The 16,797-nt window shown below is 41.2% G+C and overlaps 1 long non-coding RNA gene across 3 annotated transcripts; it reads right to left on the bottom strand.

The window, feature by feature from the left end:
* Positions 1-12,821: 12,821 nt before the first annotated feature.
* LOC123471017 lies at positions 12,822-16,590 on the bottom strand. Of its 3 annotated transcripts, none has more exons than XR_006644908.1 (3): positions 14,081-16,590; positions 13,172-13,631; positions 12,822-13,114 (listed from the first exon to the last, which is right to left on the bottom strand). It is a non-coding gene; the product is annotated as an uncharacterized LOC123471017 (long non-coding RNA). The 3 variants fall into 3 exon arrangements; XR_006644909.1 differs by having other exon boundaries at positions 12,822-13,631; positions 14,081-14,146; positions 14,401-16,590; XR_006644902.1 differs by having other exon boundaries at positions 12,822-13,631.
* Between the last annotated feature and the right edge of the window lie 207 nt (positions 16,591-16,797).

Raw genomic sequence — 16,797 nt, 5'->3', positions numbered from 1 at the left:
ATGAAGTAGTTCTGGGTTCTCAGTTGGCGTCTCTTCTTCTGGCTCGGATGGCAAACTCTCGGTTGCATCAACTTCGGCGCGTGCGGAGTCATTTTCGTTAATTGCGTTATGTTGAACTGATTGTGTTTCGTTGTCCGATTCTTCTGTGTTAGAAATATTATCTTCCGATGAAGGACGATGAACGCTGACGACATCAGCTTGTTGTTGAGGAACATTTACATCTTCGAAATGATCAGTTGTTTGCGTGGTGTCATCTTCGTAATCGTCACTTGCCAATATATCTTCATGATCTTGACTTTCCATGGTAATTTCATGGTCTTGAGTTTGAGTCGCAATTGACTTGCGAAATCGGTTTTCGAAATCGGAGGGGTTCTCAATTGGGGGACAAGGTTCCGTTTTCCACAACATTGTCTCGTATAATGGTTTTAAACGATTTACGTGCGTACGTTGACATACATAAGAACTATCAGCTATCTCTACAGTACTATTATTATAAACTTTTACTACTCTATAAGGACCTTTATATTTAGATGTAAACTTCCTAGTATCGCCATCCTTAACTACACAATATCTAATAAGACTTTATCACCTACAACATATTTCTTTTCTTTTGCTCGTTTGTTATATTGTTCGCGCTGGCGATTCCGAGCTTTCTCGGTTTCTTCGCGAACTCGTTGGAAGCTATAACGCAAGCGATCGTTTAAATTCCCTACATAATCAGAAACGGATTTAAAAGTTGAAGGAGAAGCATCTAGAAATTCGTTAATAGGGATATTAGGATCTCTACCGTGCACTAAATAATAAGGGGTTTCAAGTGTCGAAGAATGCGTAGAACTACGGTATGCAAATAAAGGATCATCCAACATTTCTTCCCAATTAGCATGTTGCCCATCTTTTAATTCTTTTCTTAACATAGAGGTTAATGTTCGATTAAATCTCTCGGTCTCACCATTACTAGCAGGATTGTAGGCAGTGGTGAGCCTTTGATCAACCTTTAACTTTTTACAAAAAATAGCGGAACAATTTCGATGTGAAATTTGTTCCACGATCAGAGACAATAGCTTTTGGCATTCCATGCCGTACAATAATGGTTTTATATACACACTCAGCTGTGGTTTGGGCAGTTTGATCTTTCAATGCTACTGCTTCTACCCAGCGACTAAAATAATCAGTGATAACTAAGATATAACTATTTCCATTAGGAGAAACGGGAGTAATAGGGCCTAAGAAATCATCCCGGTCAGAGTGGCTGGGAGGTTTTTTAAAACGTAATCAGTCGTTGTCAATAAGGAAACCAGAAGCCAACAGTCAAGCCCGTGCTGCTGGATTTAATGAGCCTGTTGTGCAACTATTTTACGATAAATTAGACGAAGTATACGTCAAGCACAAATTTCCAGCACACAGTGTTTGGAATGGAGATGAAACCGGAAACTCTACAGTTCTGCCACCGATAGAAGTCATAGCACCAAAAGGAATGAAACAGGTAATGAATAAGTAGATAATTGATTGTAGAAAAGTTACTTTAACGTTAATTCTTTATTAGGTCCAGCAAACAGTTTCTGCGGAGAGAGGGAAAAATGTAACTATGCTAGCCTTTGTTAGTGCTAGTGGTTCTACGATTCCATCAATATTCGTTTTTCCTCGCTACTCACATCCCAGATAGAAATTGGTGTCCCGGGGTAGTTCCAAAGCCGTACCAATAGCACGACTGCGACGGGTTCATCCAAAAGATGTCTAAACCCGAGCCCTTGAAAAAATAATACTTTCCCGTTTACTCCTGTATATCATTGGTGCCCCGTTGATGTCCCTGGCCCGTCCCATTTATTTTCTTTTGGCTCTCGGTCAACACTTAGAAAATTTTTTGATCACATGTCTTTGTTTTAACGCGGCAAAATTTTCTTATGTCCTTTTATGACGGTGTTAACGTTCTACTCACTAGATGGCCAGTTCAATAAATTTTCTATGCAATTTTTTTTAAATAATATATTTTGATTTTCTTTATTTAATGAAAATGATCCTTCAAGCTTTAGATTTCTTATTGTTTATTCATAAATAATGGAACAAACTCTTTTTACTGGAGTGTTCAGTCAGTTTGGCAACGTTCACACTCACTCGGACTTGAAGAACGTCGTCTGTGTTCTGCCTCGTGTGAGAAAACTGGAAAAGACTATCTCTGTGTGTTGCTTCAGTTAATGGATTTTTTTCCTCAACAAGGTATTATTATTACTAAATATCCAAAGCTGTGTTTGTTGATTTAGCTTACAACATTATATTAGAAACAAATTGTGTCTGTATACATGAGTTGCGTGCGAGTAAAGCAATAACTTAGACTCCAATCTTCAGCGCTAGATGGCGGACGGATGTTTTTAAATTGTGGATGGATGTTTTGACGTTTTACAACTTCAATTTACGCCATAATACGGTATATTACGAAGTAATACGGCCATACGTTTTATTTTGTTCCAATTAATTTGTATTTCTATTTATGAACGGTTTTCGGTAGGGACTTGTAAGATTCAGTGTTGACAATAATGGCTGCCAGTGTTTCTTCAAGACAAAAACGCAGACGCATTCAGCAAATATTGGTTAACGGAAGTGCGTTTTACCAGGAAGATGCCGAGCAATATTCCTCTGCTAACCAAAGTGTGACTGGTGCCAGTGAATCAAACAGTGATCAAAGTGATATATTACATAACAACTCATTACAAGATTATTGCATTGCAGAAGTTGTCGACAGTGACATGAATCATAGTGATACAGAACCTGACAGTGACAGCGATGATGAAATTTATGTAGACTGTGAAGAAGAAACTGAAACGTGTTATGAAGTGGAGGAAGATGACACATTTTTCGACTGTGAGGAACACAATATTAACACATGTGAGTTTCGTGAAAGTCTTGCCTCTTGGGCTGTTCAGTGCCAGATTCCGCAATCGCATGTAGACAAATTACTTGTGCTCCTGAAATCATTCTCAGACTTTGACACATCCAACCTTCCTAAAAGTTGTCGAACACTTCTGAAAACTATTCGTCGCACTGCAACAAAAGTAGTTGGCCCAGGACACTACTATCACTGTGGTGTTGAAAAAGGAATCCTGTCAACTCTTCAAAGAATGCAAGTGAAACGCATTCCTTCTAAACGTATCAAATTGCTGATAAATGTTGACGGTGTGCCCATAGCTAAAAGTTCCGGTAGCCAATTTTGGCCGATTCAGGGTAGACTTAGTGGCTTTCCACATTCCAAACCTTTCTTGATAGGTATCTATCATGGGCCTTCCAAGCCATCTGATGCAAATGTTTTCCTTGCTGATTTCACAACAGAAATATTAGATTTGCTTGAAAAAGGCATATTGTATAACGGTGAGGTACTGACACTCGTTATATTTGGATTTGTTTGCGATGCGCCGGCAAGGGCTTTCATTGCTTACACAAAAACACACAGCGGTTATTTCAGTTGCTCAAAGTGTACAGAGGAAGGGGATTTTGAAGGTAGAATCGTATTTTTGAACGAGAAAGCCCCATTGCGTACCGATGCAACTTTTCGAAGTCAACGACAAGACGAGCATCACACAGGTCGGTCAATTTTAGAGCAGTTGCCAATTGATATGGTGGCCACCTTTCCCCTAGATTACATACACCTTTGCTGTTTGGGGGTCATGCGTAAATTGTTGTGGCAATGGATAAAAGGTCCTCTTTCGTGTAGATTAAGCCAAACTCAGAAAAACACAATCTCGAGCTTTTTAATTTTTTTGGCAAGTTACATTCCTTCAGAATTCAGTCGTAAATCGCGGTCGTTAGCAGAATTAGCAAGGTGGAAAGCCACCGAACTAAGAGAATTTTTATTGTATACTGGTCCGATTGTATTGAAAAATGTGCTACCAAAACGCCTTTACGAACATTTCCTTCTTTTTCATGTTGCGATCAAACTTTTGGTAGCACAACATTTCTGCAAAGAGTTTAACGACTACGCCAAACAGTTGCTTGTGTTGTTCTTGACGGAGGCAAAAGAAATTTACGGCAAAGAATTTCTCAGCTACAACGTTCATAATTTAATTCACTTGGCAGACGATGTACGTCATGTAACGAAGGCCTACAAATACATTTAATTATGACACCCACATTCATATTATATTATGCTTACTCTCCCTTGGTATATAATTATGTCTACATTTTACTCTCTTGCATTTACTCTTCTTTTGCATATTACTCGATTATTGTAATCCGCATAGTAACCATTTGTCATAGACATCTTAACGTTGACCTAATTGAACACCTGCTGTCTGACTCACACGTGCGACGCATTATCACGCCACTAAACAAACTTCCGTGATTGGTCACACGTGCGACGCATTATCACGCCATTAAACAAACATCCGTTTGATTGGTCGCACGCGCGACGCCAATCAAGCCATTAAACAAACACCTTCTGATTGGCTGCACGCGCGACATAGCGACACGTCAACAGCATCACGCCACTTTGACGAGATGCGAGGTTTCTTGGTGAACCCAAAATCTAAGAAAGATCAGACAGCTAGCAGCTCGCTAAATGTTCAGTTGCCTTCTACAACACTAGTTTGACATCGAACTTGCCTTAGTGTTTTCTCTACAAGTGTTCCTCTGACTACCTGTTTCCGTAAGTGCCTATCTGAATTGTATCTCCAATCGTCTCCATTTTCGTGTATGTTTTCTCCGTGTCCCGCTCTCGCTACGCCGAGCCACTTCGTATCGTTTTACCAACGTGCGCTCCCGTAACGCTCGCGCTACATCGGTAAGCTTCCAAATTGCACTTATTCTGTTGGTAATTATGGTTTGGCTCGCTATCCCCTTTCTTGTCATATTGTATGTTCTTTCCCGTGTAATTCTTATGGCCTAGTCTAATAATACACTGTCATCATTGTGGGTAAACGTCTCCGAGTTCCGTGGTAATATATTTGTCTTAATCCGTAAAGTCATCCACCCGAGAGGGAGGATGCTTTACATAATGGTGGCAGCGCTTTTTGAACTCAACCACAATGAATGATGATGTTATTACTGGCGGGTCGAGAATTCCACGAACTCCCATACAACCCAGTGTGCCCCAAATTAACGTCCCCCGGCCGAGTGAGCCAACTGTAGCTAGATCACTTAATTTCGATAAGTTGCATGCTGAACCCGCGTCTTCCGTTGTAAGTACACAACCATCTAGAGTTAGTTCTCAGTTAAGTAAGCTTAGGTCTAACGGTGCGTACGAAGCCGTAGCTCGTCTTGATCTTGTTTCCAGACGGAAACCCAGAGGTAGTTTGGCCTCTGGTACCGTTTCAGGGAAGCGTTCTCCCTCTATTTTTGCTAGAATTGCTGCGCGTATTTCCCCAGCTAAGTCTCCTCCAAAAGTTTCGCCTAAGTCTAGTTCAGTAGCAAAAACAGTGTTAGGGTTTTTCACGAGGAACTCCCCGAATGGAAAATCAACTGAACCTGAGCCTACGACATCTATTCGACAAAATCAAGAACAATCAACAGAAGATATTCCAGCCCAAAACGAGCCAGCTTCCGTACCTTATCCTTGCGATCAAGAGCCTGAAGGAGAGAGAAGCGGACCTTCAGTCGACCGATCCGAAGACCTGGGTACAGCTAATTTGGTTGATTCAAGACATCCGTCTATCGAACCACTATTTACCCGAAACGAATCCAACGACGGTGTGGACAGAACCAACGATTCTGCTGAGACATCTGACGTCGATCCTACAGGTGAAACTACACGCACAGGTGAAGAAAACAACCCAATCGGAAGCCCAAGCGTCCGTGCTGACATCGATCTTCATATCACATGCGAGACAATTCCTAATATTTCTGCTGAGTCAAATTTACTGCATCACGGAACTGCAAGGCGTGACACCGCAGAAACACGAGACAGTCCTAGCCTCTTTTCAGAATTTTGGAACTTCAATCAGACACCGAGAAATACGCTACCTACATCTAACGTACGAAGTGAGAGAGTTATCCTCCCACTTGGAAGTGCAGCTACTGACCCATCAACAGTCGTTCCTGATAGACGTCCGCAACTTAATCTTCTACCTGCGGGAGCTACGCATGCTGACTCCGCTGGAACCGCTAGTTCCGGAAATCAACTCGTTGCTGAGGAAATTGGACAACTTCCCGGGAGCGGTCAACCCGAACAACGTGCAGCTGGCAGAGGAGATCAAACAAACACTCTCCCAAGTCAAGGTCCGATTGCAACGGTTCCTACCGTCCCATACGGCGGAGGACGTACCTCAACAATCCGCGGCCCAACAACCAGCACACCATCAAGAGGAGAGAACCCCTCAACCACCGATACCAGTGCGACACACCGTCCACCGCCCTATGCGCTTCGCCCGTCGTCGAGATTCGACCCGACGGCCGCGCATACTGATTACACCACCCAGGAGCACAGCAGACGTTGTTACGAACCTCGATCGCCTACGAGCAGCGTCCCAGCACAGTCTCAGACTTCGCAACAGGGAAATTTAGGATTTCGATTGCCAGTTCAAAACAACAACATGGCCTACTGTACTTCTCCCACCAGAGCAGCAACAGTCAGAGATTTGGACGATTTTCAAAATAACCAGCATACTTTCTCGCGGTTACAATTACTTCCTTCTTTCACCGGAAGCCCTATTACTCGTTTCGACTCTTGGTTAGAATCATTTGAAAGTATAGTAGAGGGGTCGGGATGGTCAGAAGAAAAAACTATTCAGATGTTACGTGCTAAATTAACGGACAGAGCTTTTTCCGTCATTCAGGCAATTTTAAAAGAACATCCGCATGATTATGAGTCAATTAAAGAAGCATTGCTTGACCATTTTCATGGCGATGAAAATGTTGATTTATATCTTCAAAAGTTTAACAAAGCCAAACGTAAGCCAGGCGAAAAAGTTGTCGATTACGCGCTACGTATACAGGAAATTTTTAAACGCGCGTATCCCGTAGGTCATTCCGAAAAATCGTTTGCAGTTATTCTCATGCAAAAATTTATTGAGGGATTAGACTCCAAATTGCAGACAAAAGTCAAATATAAAGAATTTAAAGATTTTAACGAACTAGTTGCAGCAACACGAGTGTATGCCCTCAGACTAGAAGCGTTGGAAACCGATCGCGAAAAACAGGAGTTTATTCGATCCATAGACGGGTCACAAGACACCAGCAGTGCAGAGTTAAAAGAAATTAAGCAGATGATAATAGACCAAAAGGAAGCTGTGAATAAGGCAGTTGCCAATATTCGCCACGGGGATAAACCTGTCGGAAAAAAGAAAACAGAAAGCGAAGAAATTAAAGATGTACTTAATGAGCTTATGCAAACCGTGAAAAAACTTCAACTAAATAAAAACGACGTCTCTTATCCGGCAAACGCAGCATACAGGAAGCAAGTTTCTTTTCAAACGCCTACTGTTAACCAGTATAGTAATGGTAGACCGTTTCCGCCGCGCTTCCCTAACAATAGTGGCAATCGACAATTCTCAAACACACAGAATAGGCCTACAAACGCTACACCATCGTTTCCGAGATCATCTAACGACACCAACAATAGGCCTACACAGCTGTCGATAATTTGCAATTTTTGTGGCTATCGTGGTCATATTCAGGCAGATTGTCGCCGTTATCAACGTCAAGGACTAGAACAAGCTCAGCCGCCTATATGTTATTCTTGCCGGGACATCGGCCATAAATCTAATAATTGCCCTAAGTTCAGAAGCACCAATAGGCCTAACATACCAGGTTCCCCTCAAAACCAGGGAAACCAGTAGGGATCAACTGTAGCTTCGGGTCAGTTGATGAAGAGCCTCATTTTAAATCCCGACAAGTCGCGAAATTAACAACCATTACGAACGAATCAACTCCAAGAATTCCATTGAAAATTTTCCAGGTCCCGTTACAAGCATTATTTGATACAGGCGCGTCTAAAAGTATTATTCACGAGAGATTATTTAAAAAGTTGCCCCCTAGAGGTCAGGTGATCAGCAATCAGCTTGATTTCGATTTATATGACGTAGGGGAGAAAAAGTTACATACGTTGGGAAAAGTGACTTTGCCCGTTGGATACGGAGAGTCAATTTTACAACAAGAATTTATCATTACAAATGGGATTTCTGAAGATTGTATCCTTGGATGGGACGCAATTCAGAAACACGCATTTAAGCTTGATGGAGAAACGAAGAGCATTTATCTAGCTAGAGATGGGCAAGGCTCATCTTCTGTTTTTAGGGTACCGGAAATGGCAGTTACGACGGTCAAAAAGACGACGCTATCTCGTCAGACGTCGCTCGTAATTGTAGGCCAGCTAAAGGGTTCATTTCCGTATGTTTCCCCTAACACCGCATTTATATTTACACCAGTAGAAAATTTGCCGGCAGGAGTTTATATTGAAGAATTTATCGGAAAAGTATCGGGAGATGGAACGTATAATATTGTAGTTGAAAACCATTCGTTAAACCAAGTCAAAATCCCAAGAAACACCAAATTAGGCGTAATTGAAATTATTCATCATGTCATCGGAAAAATAGCTTTAGATCAACGAGAAGCTAAGCCTAACGAAATAACTGAGCCTATTGAAATTTCAGAAGTCAACACTGAATTTCAAGCACCGCTCTCTAAATTACTAAATGACTTCCACGACTTGTTTGCTTCAAAAGATTCCGAACTAGGGAATACTAACCTTATTAAACACACAATTGATACCCAAGGACGAGGCCCCATTCGACAACGCCCATATAGAGTAACAAATAACCAAAGGAAATTATTAGAAGACAAAGTGCAAGAAATGCTTCAAGCAAACGTAATTCGATATTCGCAGTCCCCATGGGCTTCACCCGTGGTATTAGTAGAGAAAAAGAATGGAGAAATAAGATTTTGCGTCGATTATAGGAAATTAAACGCTATTACAAAGAAAGATTCTTTCCCCATGCCGAGAATTGACGAAACGTTAGATAAATTATATGGAAAGAAATTCTTCACAACTCTCGATTTAGCTTCCGGCTATTGGCAAATTCAAGTTCATGATCCAGATATTGAAAAAACCGCTTTTGTAGTAGAAAATAATCTTTACGAATTTAAAAGAATGGCATTCGGTTTGTGTAATGCACCAGCCACTTTCCAACGACTAATGAATTACGTACTTAAAGACGTCTTAGGAAGTAAAGCATTAGTATATTTGGATGATGTCATAATCTTTTCAGACACTTTTGAAAATCACTTACGAGATATCAGAGAAATTTTTACCCTATTAAAAGAAGCAAATTTAAAATTGAAACTTAACAAATGTCAGTTTATTAAACGTTCAGTAAATTATTTAGGTCATGTCATTTCAACGGACGGTATTAAACCCGATCCTGCTAAAATTGATAAGATAGGGAACTACAAAACGCCAACTTCTGTTGACGAAGTGAGATCATTTCTTGGGCTTGCTGGATATTATAGAAGATTTATTGAAAATTTCGGTTCAATAGCTAAGCCGTTAACTCGATTAACGCATAAAGATCTAAGTAGAAAACCTTTTGCCTGGGGAACGGAGGAACAGGTTGCCTTTGAGAAATTGCGCACTTCTCTGGTAACTCCCCCGGTCCTCGCCTATCCAAATTTTAACGAAAAATTTTTGCTTTTTACTGACGCATGCGATTATGGAATAGGAGCCGTGCTGTCTCAAATGCAGCATGGGCAAGAACATCCAATAGCCTACTCTAGTAGACAATTGACCAAGGCCGAAATGAAATACAGTACAACTGAAAAAGAAGCATTAGCCGTAATTGATGCAATTAAACATTTCCGACATTATCTCTTGGATAAACCCTTTGAAATTATTAGTGACCATCGTCCTTTGCAATGGCTAAAAAATCAGAAAGATAATAACGGTAGTTTAGGTAGATGGGCTATACTATTAGCTGCTACAAATTATGAATTAAAGTATAGGCCTGGACGTATTCATCAAAATGCTGATTGTTTATCACGGTTGAAAGTAGCTAGTATTCAGCCGGTACCAAATAATATTAAGTTAATTTGTGAAAAACAGCTAGAAGACGACCTTTGTGTAGCCATTAGAAATTATTTAGAGAAAGGAGAGCTCAATGAGGAAAATAGCCAATCTAAACCCGAATGGGCTAAAGAAATCGAATATTTTGAAATTAGAGAAGGTACACTTTATCGCCACGAAGTGCCTTCCAAAAATAGTAAGCGTAACGAAATTAATTGTCAAGTAGTGTTACCCTTGTCGCTCCGCCATTTAGTGTTAAAAGAATTACATGACGCACCGATGGGTGGACATTTAGCTTTTTATAAAACTTATTTGAAGGTCAAAAATCATTATTATTGGCCTACAATGAGAAAAGATATTTTAGAATATTGTCAAGCTTGTGAAACTTGTATAGCTAACACTTCTTCCACATATAGAGCACTTTTGCACCCCCATGAAATTGCTAAAGCCCCTTTCCAAGTAATTGGCATGGACTTTTTAGGCCCTATTACTCCCGCTTCGCCTAATGGGAATAGTTATATTTTAGTTATTACTGATTATTTTAGTCGCTGGGTGGAAGCAGTTGCTCTAAAAGACCAAACTGCCCAAACCACGGCAGAATGTGTATATAAAACAATAATTGTAAGACATGGTATGCCTAAAGCCATTATTTCCGATCGTGGAACGAATTTCACCTCGAAATTGTTCCGTTATTTTTGTAAGAAATTAAAAATTGACCAAAGATTGACAACGGCCTACAATCCCGCTAGTAATGGTGAGACAGAAAGGTTTAATCGGACACTAACCGCGATGTTAAGAAAAGAATTGAAAGACGGAGAACATTCAAATTGGGAAAATATGTTAGACGATGTTTTATTCGCTTATCGTAGTTCAGTTCACTCTTCAACACTTGAAACCCCTTATTATTTAGTCCACGGTAGAGACCCTAATCTTCCCATTAATGAATTTTTAGACGCTTCCCCTCAAACTTTTAAATCTGTATCCGACTATGTAGGAAATTTAGCTGATCGATTACGCTATAGCTTTCAGCGAGTCCGTGAAGAAAGCGAGAAGGCACGGAATCGTCAGCGTGAACAATATAATAAACGTGCAAAAGAAAGAAAATATGTCGTAGGAGATAGAGTTTTATTGGATATTCGTGTAGTTAAAGAAGGTGACAGTAGGAAATTCACTTCGAAATATAAAGGCCCTTATAGAGTTGTAAAAGTACATACCAATAATACAGTAGATATAGCCGATGATTCCTATGTATGCCAACGTACCCACGTCAATCGTTTGAAACCTTTGTACGAAACAATGCTTTGGAAGACTGAAGATTGTCCATCCATTGAAAACTCATTGGATTTTGAAAATCGATTCCGCAAATCGATTGCGACTCAGACTACCGATATCTTCGAAAATGAAATCGGACCCGACAGTGACAATCCAGACGATACCTTTGACAGTGACGCCCTTCCATTTGACACTAATTTTCCGACTCAAGAAATGGATCAACGAAAGTTAAGCCAAGAGGACGTCGCCGTTTCATCTCATCAAAATTCAGAAAATCAGTTGCCATCCGCTGAAATATGCACCGATGCCGCAGATCAGCGTCACCATCCTCCAATTACCGAGGACAACACCGCACGCGCCACGGATGACTCGGACAAAAGTCCATCAACAGAATCAACGACTGAAGTGTCGACAGAGACAGTGGGACAATTTAATGTCACCGGACGCCCACAGCGCAATCGAAGTAAGCCTCTTCGCTACAGAGACGGAGTCCAATAACGCGAATTGCGAAAAGAATATAATACCTACTTCGCGACATCAATGTCATCAGAAGTCGCTCGACTATATAACATGAAGAAAACCACCAAGTATTTCGCAGATTCCCTCAACGCTGCTCATCTATTCATCCCAACTATCACGCTTTTCAACTGCCGTCATGGAGCAAAATCACCGAAGTGGACCAGAGGACGCCCAACAACCCGCCCCGACACAGACCTGGGAGACCACCGCTTTCGACGACTGGGGTCTAACTGCCGATCAACAGCCCAGCCTGCAGGTACCCGCTAACACACCTGAGGTGCAACCCGTCGACCTCAGCTGGGTGCCAACGCAGCAGCCGGATGTTCAGCATACTGCGCAAACGCCACGTTCTCCGGACTCCGATGGCGGAAACTCCTGGGATAGGGCGCGACGCCGTTACGAGAGAGGCCTGGAGGTCCAAACCGCGCTCCTATCCAACCGGCTGACCGAACAAATCCGCAACGACAACTGGAGCGGAGCCATCGTGACATTGAAGAGGATCCTAGATCTCGATCCTGCACGTCGTCATCCCCCTCTCTATGGATGGGCTACATCATGGGATGCCCCATACAAGCGCTCACGCCAGGAGTTTGAAGGAGACGAGTAAGAAATTCCCCGACTAGGAGGAATCGTCGATAAATTGGACTCGACACATATACCATTATATTCTCTTGATTTAACCTTCTCTGTTTCTTTCTCTAGTACTCTTTCTTCCCTCATTTTTAACTTGATAAATTCTACCCTCTTGAAAAAAATATAAAGATAAAATAAAACTGAAATCGCGATATGGAAGTAGTTATCTCAAAAAAAGAGAAAAAAAAGGGGTAAAGAAATCAATGGACCAAAACAATAAAATAGGAAGGGAATATAAATATCAACATTGGGAAGTGAGGTAGCAATGATGAGTTGGCGGTTCGGAAAACCGGTTCGCACCGAACCGAGCCTGAAGCGAACCGTCGAAACATTTCTGTGACTTGCTTTTATAGCCGTCTCGAGGATGGGAGGAGGGGTAAATAACTAAATAAATAAGATAAAAAAAAAATAAATAAAATAAAAGGGAGAACAAAAGCAATCTGTATTACAGCATACAAGTTTTTCGGTACATGTAGAATTTGTTCGATTTTAAAGCATAACTATATACAGTTTAGGTTTACAAATTGGTCTTATTCTTCTCCGTGGTAGCTCCCATACGCCCCATTTCTTCTATATTCTTCTTTCACATATCTTCCTTCCATCTTCTTTCTCTATCCGATGCGTCGAAAGAATACGACACTTGGGGGGACGGCAAAGTTTTCGCCGACGAAACACGACGCTCTTTAACACACTCACCGACTTCCACCAACCCTGCAAAAGCATTTCGCTTACGCAGAGAAATAATATAAATGAAATTCAGCCGCTTACCGAAGCTGCTATTGACAACACAACACGTTGCTCGGCAACTCGACAACCAGCGTTCAGACAGACAGCACGCTCGTCTTTACACCCGAAAGTAAACGGAAAAAAAAAATAAAATCTCAAGAAGATGACCAGCCACACAAACGCCAACCGTTTGGTTACTCTTGTTCCGGACGGAAGAGGAGGAGACATCTTGCTGATTACCGTCCCCGGGGCAAGAGCTGGGATGCCAGCACAAGCTTCCGCCACACCGACGAGCGAACCTCAACATCATTCAGACAGCGACCGCGACTCACCGGCTCCCAGCACCAATTCTCGGGAGTTCCTGCATTGGCGACATAGAAGATTCGACCTGATTATCCGACGATTGCGCCGAGCAGCTCTACAAGAAGACGGGTTGCCGCAAGCCACCACCCGTCGGCCTCCACAATGACGTCGCCGTCGTGATTTTCTTTTTTGTTGTACCCTTTGTAGTTATTAAGTAGAAATACATTGGTTGTTTTTTTGGTATCTCATGAAAAAAAAATAATAATCAGAATCAAAAAAAAAAAAAAAAAAATAAATAAATAAATAAATAAATAAAATAAAATAAATAAAACATAAGAAGGGAGAGAGAGAAGTAAGTCTCTTCCTTAATAGTAGAGAAAAATAAAAAAAGAATAAAATAAAACAAAGGAAAGGTATAAAAAAAGGAAACAGAAGAACTCTGAAAAAAAAAAAAAAAAAAAAAAAAAAAACAAAAACAAAAACAAACAAACAAAGAAAAATGAGAACAATAATTTCTTGGAAAAAAAAAAGGAAACAAAAACAAGAAAAAAAACAAACAAACAAACAAACACAAAAAAAAAAAAAAAAACAAACTTACATGAGTTCTCTCAGAGAAAAAAAAGAAAATATAGAGGAAAAGAAAATTACCTCTTTAGACGATTGAACTTCTTACATACTTTCCATACGTTGGGATACCATAAAGCAATGTCGTGTCTAACAAGTATAAAATAATTTGTTGTTTCTTTTTGCCTCTGTGTTCTTTGAAATATTTGCATTTAAGTTGTTCCCTCTCTCAGTAGGCCCATAAATTGCAAAACTTTCCATTGAAGTAGCAGACATTTATCGAAAAAAAAACTTGAAAGAAATAGTAGAATTTATTAGAAGTCCATCTGTTATTCTTATTCGGTAGCCATACAACATTAGAAATAGTAAACAGTAAAGTATTGAGAAAAGGAAATTAGAAAAACCTTGATAGTAATGTATTCCAATTCAGTTCAACAACTCCCACTCCTCTTAGAGATCCGTACACGAACGAAACAGTTGAAATTTTTCTAAGTCCCACTATATATCACTTCCCTTCTATGCTTTTCTATAGCTTTGCTATCACTGCAAAGACTTTTTCCCATATACACTACACATAAAACAGCGCCACCGCTAGCGCATTCCATTCTTACACACACAAATATTCCATTCTTACACACACAAATATTCCATTCTTACACACACAAATATTCCGTTCTTACACACTCCAACATACGCTAAGTTTTTCACTTTCCCTTTCGTTTCCCTACTGTAGCTTCCCCGCCGCAGTAATATTATTCAACATGACAGGGATATGAGCTGGCTTATCGCTATTATCAGGAGTGCTGCGGAGTTTTTCAACATGAGAACATGTATCTAGATCAGGCAGATGCTCGTCTTCATATGAGTGAGATGTTAAGATCGCTCCTGAGCGGCGAAGCGTCACGCGGTGGTCGTGCTGTCAGTGCCATCTTTGTAGATGAGCTACGCACATTATACACAGCATGTCATGCTCTTCCCAATATTGATAGAACGATAGGGGGTCAACTACATGTGATGGCAGCTCCTCCTGCTGATGCTGCCGATTGGCCCACGTGGGGTGCTACTTTAACCGCTGAACAGGTCGCAATCTTCATCCGAGTGGCTGTGGGAGGTGGGGTTAGAAGGGCTCCTGCTCGGTACGTGGACTGGATGAAGGGAGGAATTGTGTACATCTGGTACACCCTTCTTTTCGCGGGTACATCCAATGCACGCAAGTTTGCCAAATTTGTCACCCAGTGTGGCCTTACTAATATGGAATGTCAATGGCCTACTGACGTAGGAGTTCTGTCGACCATGTTCGGGAAAATGACTGTGGGGATGGATCGCGCAGCATTTGCCAATTTGTTTGAACATATGGCCAATCAAGGAGCTATACAGGTCCTGGGATTAAAGAATATGGTTGCCCAAGCAAGATTCCATGGAATGACAGCGATTATGATGATCGTGCAAGCCACCAAAGATTGCGGGGAGTTCAATTGGGGTTACGTACACGTGATGTGGCCTCTTGAATGTGCGGCGTTTATGGGTGTCATTCAACATTTGACTGGTCCCAATAACACCCTAAACCCTTGGGGAGGCTTCGGAACCATGGCAGAGAAGAATGCCATCCGATCAACTCAGTTTCGTAGATTGACGCAATTGTCCTATGATATCCAAGTGAGGTTCATGGGGAATACTTCTATCCAGAATGTTGCCTCATTTGGGAATCGTGCGGTGTATGGAAAGTGGGCCAACACAGTCGATGGTCTCATGACGGCATACGATGATTGGATTGCCAGAACATGAATCCTGCTAACATGCAAGCACATATCCCTGTAGTTGCTGCTGCTAATGCTCTCATCTTGGCTAAGCTTGTTGTTCCTCAGTAAAATCAACACACCATTACAACAAACAATTTTTTTTTTTTTTTTTTTTTGCATTTATGTCCATTGGTTCGACCAGTAACCCTTCTAGCATTTGTTGTGACATTTGTTTACATTGAATTTTGCATTCATTTGTTTTCATTAACTTTTGGCTAAAAAATTGTTTCTTTGCACAAATTTTTTTTTTTTTACCGAAAATTGCTCGTGTCTCTTATGTTTTGGGGTTTATGTTTATTTTTCTCCTTGTTCTTCGTCGTCATAGTGCGATCGGGACGAGTCGCAGGCTGAAGAGGGGATGTAGCGTTCACGCATCCTTGTAAGAGAACTCTCGCCATCCGTTATAACTGTAACGGATAGACAAACGACCGACGGAAGTGTCATTCGAGTGTCATCCGATTGCTGATGCATCGGATTCGCCGACTGACCCTTTCCCACGCCTGTAAGACTATAAATGGGACTGTAGTGTAGACCTTCGTGGCCAGTAGTTAGATAGAACCGTTATGTTTACTTTGTGTAGTGTTTGAGTGTTGAAGAGATTGAATACACCGATATTGATTCACCGAACCCATCGGCGATAACTCGTTACAATATTTTACTCTCTCACATCTACTCTTCTTTTGCATATTATTCGAATATTGTGATTCGCATAGTAACCATTTGTCATAGACATCTTAGAGTTGACCCAATTGAACACCTGCTGTCTGACTCACACGTGTGACGTCCATCACGCCATTAAATAAACATCCGTTTGATTGGTCGCACGCGCGACGCTAATCAAGCCATTAAACAAACACTTTCTGATTGGTTGTACGCGCGACATAGCGACGCGTCAACAGCATCATGCCACTTTGACGAGATGCGAGGTTTCATGGTGAACCCAAAATCTAAGAAAGATGAGACAACTAGCAGCTCGCTAAACGTTCAGTTGCCTTCAACAAC

This window comes from Daphnia magna, linkage group LG1, assembly GCF_020631705.1.
Source record: "Daphnia magna isolate NIES linkage group LG1, ASM2063170v1.1, whole genome shotgun sequence".
In the NCBI taxonomy this organism is placed as follows: domain Eukaryota; kingdom Metazoa; phylum Arthropoda; class Branchiopoda; order Diplostraca; family Daphniidae; genus Daphnia; species Daphnia magna.
The sequence above is the reverse complement of the archived record's forward strand: the minus strand, read 5'-3'. Positions and strand labels throughout refer to the sequence as shown.